The sequence below is a fragment of the Apteryx rowi genome, unplaced genomic scaffold (genome assembly GCF_003343035.1).
Source record: "Apteryx rowi isolate R43461 unplaced genomic scaffold, aptRow1 scaffold_95, whole genome shotgun sequence".
In the NCBI taxonomy this organism is placed as follows: domain Eukaryota; kingdom Metazoa; phylum Chordata; class Aves; order Apterygiformes; family Apterygidae; genus Apteryx; species Apteryx rowi.
In genome coordinates, this window is record NW_020451260.1 from 2,427,600 (window position 1) to 2,432,963 (window position 5,364).

Below are 5,364 nucleotides of genomic sequence, written 5' to 3' on the forward strand. Positions count from 1 at the left end.
AATGGACACATCTTTCAAGATGAAAGCCCAACTTGGATGTTAGAACCTAAAAAATCACCACCTACATTCTCACTGGATGAAAGCAGGCTTAATGCAGCTTTTGAATAGCTCCTCTTCCATATTTGCGGGGATTGACATTGTTTGAAATAGGAACATAAGGTCAAATCCAGCTCTCGCTTATCTTTTAGAGAATATCGGTTACCCTGGAGTTTCAGCAGAATTGCTAGGAGCAGAAACTGCCCAGAAAATCTTAAAGTGGAGCACTGCACCTATTTAATCATGGAGTATTAATCCAGAACTAAGYGTTTAACAGTACAAAGTTACCTAAAATAAGAGGGTGGTGAGCCTCAGAAGGTTTGCAAATTGGGTTTTGTTTGTTTTGGTCGCGCGCTGGAGCATTCAGCTGCTTTTTTTTTGAAGGCTTTGGTATTGATCAGCCTCTTCGTTTTGTTCACGCATCTCTCCCCGACTGCAACGTTGAGCCCCTGAAAGTCTGCCAGTCGGGCTGGAACTCCTGCGAGCGCAGCCTTTCTTCTGGACTTTAAAGCGTATCTATTTTCAGACTCAGCCCATTTAAATCAATAAACCTTGCAGGCTAAGGCCAGAGTCCAAGCTGAAACAAGTCCTTGTATAGTCTGTGCAGCACATCAGAGAGGAACAAGCAACTCTAGCAGCTCAATCCCGAGTGAGGCAGAACCTTCCCCCATCCCCTTTTTCAGTAAAGTAGCACATAATTTCTTCTTCGATTTAACGTATGTCAGTAAAGGTAAATTAATGCATATTCCATATTAAAAAAATCACTACTCTGAGTTTTCTAGTTATTTTTTAGCTTTCTCAAACCCTAAATGGCCAAGGCGTAGTCTAGAAAAGTGAACGTAGCTTCTGTCTGCTCTTTCTGTCGGTCTGTTTTAGATGTCTGATTCCTTTAGGCCTTCGCTTGACGGCTAAGAAAGGAGCTRTGCTCCTTGACTTCCCCAAAGCTGCATGACGCTAAATTTGGGGGTGTTTTTCCTAAAGAGCCTTGGAGAAGTTTCCARCCTTTATTTGAGGATGATTTTAGTAAGATTCTTAATGACCGAAAAGCTAATTAGTAAGCAGGTATTTCTTTTAAAATTTGAACTACTTGCAAAACTCAAATGAGTGCTTTAGCACAAAGCCTCCAAATTATATTTTGCTGATGCTCTATTTATTTGCAATGAGCTTGGCTGAGAATTTCTTTTGATTCTGATGAATTCCTAAACTGTGAGAGTATTTATAGCCCTTGACTATCTCGACCATAGACTCTCCCAGAAAATTGTTACGAGAAATTCGCCAATGCACRACAGATTTGTGAAGCTTGATGTTACCGTGGGAGATCATTAGCTAATCGATGCAATGGGGCTGCCATAAACAGGTAAAAGATAGATGRGTTAGCAGCCAAAAAAGATCTGTTCTTTCTTTTTCTTTTTCTTTTCTCCAAGAAAGACCTAAAACGGAACAGTATTAATGGCTTCACAGTTTGAGGGTTCCCTAACTCAGCACACTGCTCTGGTGAGCTGCWTAGGTGTTCAGTTCTGGGGGAAAAGTTCAATTACTTTCATGAGCTATTTATCCTTTAAAAGAGAGGAATAATCTGGCTTATGTTCTTAGGTGAGATCTTGATTCCTGCTTGGTTTGGGGCTGGACGTGTTGATCCTGCCAACATTTTCACCTGGGAGTTGTGGTGTCACTTCTCACGGAGCGAATGTACCCTCTGGATTTACATAAGGGGAATCCGGGAGAAGTTTGACCCAGACATTTCTGAGGAGGAACATCGTATCTCCATATCCGTCCATCTGGCTATGGATCCCCATGTTTGGGCATTTGTAATTCCTGACTGAGGTGCAGCCAGAAATGGGAGAAGCAACCAGAAATCGCTGTGCAGGTCACGGCGTGGTTACGCTCCAGGGTCCCTGACAGGTTTGCAGATCCTTCCAGGGCAGTTCCTTCATCTCCCCGCACTACCGAGGCCACCTCCAGCTGGAATACCACCTCCAGCTTGCTCCCATAACTTTGTGCTGTTTAACAGATGAAACCTTAAAGGGCAGTCTGCTGTGGGACTCGGAAAGGGAGATGTCGGGAGCTGCAATAAGGTGATGCCGCCAAGTGGCTGCTGTTTCTGTCACAGCTCCTTGAGCCTGCTCTTTTAGTGACCTTGCCTGTAGTACTTTTACAGGAGCATCTTTCCACCAGTTCCTTCCCCAGAACCAGCTCTTTAAGAAAGGACTTAGGTAGGACTACTGTGCGTCAGGCCTGCTTCCCTCCTGGACATCTTTGATGGCTAGATGTTTCTTTAAAACGTTYCTCCAGACCTTCCGGACGCGTGTGTAGTGCACGCTCACTACCGCTGGCATTTTCTGCCGAAACACACAGTGCAATCCAGAAAACACCAGGCAAAAAGAGGGCAGCCCGAGGCTACAGGGCTTGTTTATGCAAGCAAGAAAGCCAGAGAGCGCGTTTACAGTGACTCCATCTGTGGATCCTTTGAGCCCGTAGGAAGCACGGGGTGTTTTTTCTCCTGCAGGCAGAGCTGCCCTGCAGCTCCGTGAGGGTAGTTTTCTGGGACGGCCAGTGTGCCGGTGCCTGCCGCGGAGCCTGCGCCTCTGCAGGCAGGTCCTTGTGCACGCTGCCCGGGGCAGATGTGAGACATCTCCAGTGATGCCACCGATAAAAACAGGCACCGAGGTCTGCAGGGTYGGGGCTGGCAGTGTTGCTGAGATGCTACTTAAGTCCCTAAAACAGGTTTAGGTAAGAAAAATACTCTGTGGGCAACGTAGGTGAGAAACAAAAGGGTAGATCAGCTGCAAACCCTTCGGTCTCGCTTCCGGAGCGGATACCCCGAAACTGGATGAACGAGGCTTTTTTTTAGCAGTTAAAGCCCCAGGCTTCATAAGTGATCAGAGATGGGTTTTCCTGTTGGATTTGTTTTACCTCTGTCCTTGTTAGCTCCTAAGTGTCCTGTCCGATCTCAGACTGACTTCGCGGAGGCTCCATGACCCTTTTTTTTCAAGCTCTCAGCAAAAAAGCATTTAAAACATGTTCATTCTGATCACCGTCGACCGGAGACCACGGCACCGTACATACGCCGCGCAGCGGCCCCAGCCCATGTATTTCGYTGTATGCTGTACATGTGTTTCGAAGCGCGAGACAGCAGTGTCGGTAGGAGAAGGAACAACGCTGTTTTTATTATTGTAAAATAGACCTGGCGATTCCCACGTTTGAGAATTGCCACCGTGTTGGGGATGGGGTGGTTGGGGGCGGGGGGGGAGGGTGTACTTTTTATAAGTAATATTTAATTTATTCTTTAGAGTGTTTTCTTTTGGATAATTTATGATACGAGGGATACCTGGCTGGAAACCTAGAGCCGGCGGTTAAAGCTGCAGTGTGCCCACGTTGTCGCCGCGCGCCCGCCGCACTTCGGGGCCGCGCGGCTCGGTCCCGCGCGGGAGGAGGCCGGAGAGGGTCGGGCCAGGGGGGTCTTGCTCGCTCCCCCCCTGGTCTCGAAAGGCAGCCGTGAAACRCTGGCCCCGGCCCGCTAATTAAATGTCGAGGCACTGGCCAAACCAGTGCTGTTTCTCCATTTAAAGGGCTTTGCAAGGTAATTCGGAAATTCTTAGCATACTAGTGATATGTTTATCTGAGATAGAAATGGGTTATACTACAGCTTTAACTAGCCTTAGTTTAAAAAAAAAACCAACTTGTTGTTACAAAAGGCCTAAAGACGGCGTTTTGAGCCTATCAAGTTTCTTTAAATCGTCAGACTCTAGCATTGTTAACCAAATTAGAATAGTGACTGCAATATTTAAGTGTAAATCTTGTTCTATGAGAAAGGAAACTTGCTTACAGTTTAAAAATAAATGACTGTTTCTACACACAATCTTGTATACTACTACATGAAGAAAAAGGGGGTTTTGTAATGCACTGTAGAACAGTCTCATATTCATTTTTTATAGAAATGTTATTCCAATGGTGCATTTTTTTGTTTAATAAATAAAGTTTTGATACAAATTGCCTCTGTCTGCGCAGCACGTTGTCGGGCAGCGCCAGGGTGCGGGTTCCCGCAGCAGCTGGGGCCGCGGACGGACGCGCGGGCTTTGCTCCCCGCGGCAGGTGGGGAAGCGGTGGAAGAGTGGCAAAAACGGCTCGGCCGCTTGCCGGGACCGATTTCGGAGTCAAGGTGGCTCGCAGCCCGTCCCCACCATGCTAATGTAATTTGTAAGGGCAGTTTAAAGTGAATATTAGGGCACATGGTGGCTGCTGAGGGAGTTGTGTCTGGGGAAGACGCAGCCGGAGAGGGATAAATCTTGTTGCGTAGAGCAACATGATCCCACCCATGCAAGCGGTCGTGCAGGCGAGGAGCTTTACGGAAACAAGTCTTTCACTGACATCGTCTTGAGTGTCTGCGCTACATTAAATGAGCTCTTGGGTTTTCAAAGCCGCTGAGCACCAGAAGGCAGAGGGCTACAAGCACTCGCTGGAAGCCGTGGGTGCTCGGGAGAAGGTCTTTCACCTGTAACGCCCAGGCTGTGCTGCACGTGCTGCCTTTTCAGTGGTAACATTTCAAAACCTGTTTTCAGTCTCCCTTCCACGAGCAGCAGGGATTTTTTTTCCTGCTCCCACTGCAYCACGATCCTGCTGCCCCAGGCTTGGTTTCTCAGCTGGTTGGGAACCGTGTCGTAACTGCCAGCAGCAGGTTTTCCACAGCTCTAAAATCGGCAATTACTGAGCAAACACATTGCCCGTTTTCATGGGCATCATGAGTCCATGAAACATCACCAAAGCAAATGCATCGTTAGGGTGTTGGAAGCAAGCAGGGTTGAAAGTTATCCAAAATGGTGTGAGGTGAAATCACAAGGGATATGAATGACCTCAAACCACATTACTGTTGGGCTCTAAACACTCAATACATGGATTTGCACARCTGTCCCTGGCAAAGCAGGGAGTTTAGGACTAACTCCTCAAAAGGCCTGAGGTGTTTGCTGGTACTTTAGCCACAAAGGATAATTCAGCTTGCAGACTCAGACACATAAATGTAGGTGTCTCCACTTGAGGTGGGTCTCCAAGCCCACACGACAGTCCATGGAGCTCTGAACGGCTCTCCAGTTTCAATGACTGCATTAAGTGCCCTTCACCTGGGGGGCCAGTGGTGGGCACAAGTCCTGCGTCGTATCTGTGAGCTTCCTGCAGACACCCTGATGCCACAAGGAGCCTGAAACGGCAGCAGACGCCTGCACAAGAGAGCTGAGCTGGGTCCCTAGGGGTGCACAGGAGGTCAGATACCCCTCACGKATGGACACCTCTATGGAGGTGCCTCCACCAAAGCGCCTGAACCTCACTGCTAACTCC